The sequence below is a fragment of the Mastomys coucha genome, unplaced genomic scaffold, assembly GCF_008632895.1.
Source record: "Mastomys coucha isolate ucsf_1 unplaced genomic scaffold, UCSF_Mcou_1 pScaffold15, whole genome shotgun sequence".
Lineage (NCBI taxonomy): Eukaryota > Metazoa > Chordata > Mammalia > Rodentia > Muridae > Mastomys > Mastomys coucha.
In genome coordinates this window covers 98,254,668-98,256,092 of record NW_022196897.1, presented here as the reverse complement: position 1 = coordinate 98,256,092, position 1,425 = coordinate 98,254,668, and the positions used below count along the sequence as shown (strand labels likewise).

The 1,425-nt window shown below is 44.6% G+C and overlaps 1 protein-coding gene across 8 annotated transcripts in view; it reads left to right on the top strand.

Annotated features, from left to right (window-relative positions):
- Ryr3 (ryanodine receptor 3) overlaps positions 1 to 1,425 on the top strand; it is a 538,051-nt gene that overhangs the window by 99,428 nt on the left and 437,198 nt on the right. The gene's annotated exons all lie outside the window — the stretch shown is intronic.

Here is a 1,425-nt window from a genome sequence, read left to right as displayed (position 1 = left end):
TGTGTGTGTGTGTGTGTGTGCGCGCGTGCGTGCGTGCGTGCGTGTGTGCGTGTGTGTGGGGGAGATGGAGGGAGGCTTTAGACCCTTTGCTAAAGAAGAAGAGATTCTCGGAGGACAGTGGACACCTAAGTCAAAGTCCAGATGAGATATCTGAGTCTTCGGCAGATGATTCAAAGCCTTCAGAAGGCAGTCAGGACTTTTAAGAGTAGCACGCAGAGGACCCCAGTGAAGCAGAGCTTGTGTAAGAAGGTAAAAAGAGCTGCCGTGGATGGTCACTGTGCCACAACAAAACTGGGATCCACCTCTGACATGGGCAGAAAAGACTATCCACCGAGTCAGAAGGAACAGGAGAAGCTTTGAGGGCCTGGGGGTGAGGTGGGATGAGGAGCAGCTCCTGGGGGTGTTACAGCATTCCTTTTTGGGTGGTGATTAAACATCAGAGGGTAGCAGAAGTTGAACAACTCAGAATTGACTGAAAATCCCTGAAATTCCATATATTTTGGAAACAGAACTCATGTGGCATGTGAGGATGCTTCAGTCGGTCTATTCTCATAAAAGAGTATCTCAGTAATGTTCAGTGAGGAAACATCCTAGTTAAGGACAGAAAAGTCAACATGGATGGGGTAAGGAACTAGCAGGAAATGTGTAAATGGATTTCGACTTTTTACCTAATTCCCTTTCACTCCTTTAATACTCAGCCTGAGCTGTCCTTTCTCAGCATTGCTCCTGCCTAGAGGTTTATGTTTATAACTCAATACATTAAACTAAAACAACAGACAAACATGAGAAGGACATTGCATTTCAAAACCACAAGACTGGAAAGTGTTTTCCTTGGTACAATGAGCACAAAGCAGCCAGAATGTGAAAGGCCTCGAGGCATCCAACCAAGGCATGGAATTACCATCGTTTTTTCACGTCATTCTTGAGTGAGCAATATTATCTTTTCCCCCCCTTTCCATTATTTTTTCTTAACCACAAAATAACCAGAACTTATTCTTGCAAAGATTGCAATTTAAGTTCTTTTGACTTAAACCCAGAGTGTTTTTTCCATTGTAGTAGCTGTGGGCTTCACTTCAGCTGTCAGTCTCCCTGGACCCTGCTGAGCTGCTATCTCCGGACTTCTCCAGTTTCCCAGAGCCCTCCCAGAGAGTAAAAATGCCTAAGTTAATGTAGAAGTGATGCATGGAGAAGGGAGCCGAGAGAGTGCTGAGAGCAGTGTGTGGGCAGCATATTCCAGGGACCCAAGGTTGTGAGTCAGTCTTAATGATTAGTGAAGTACAAGTATTTGGTCCTCACATCTCATGTGATTGGTTCATAACATTACATTAGTTGATTAGCTTTTCAGATACACAGGGCTTAATGACTGTACTAAAAACCAGAGCATAAAATAATGCCAGGGTTGCACAGGGTTACATCAGAGCCTTG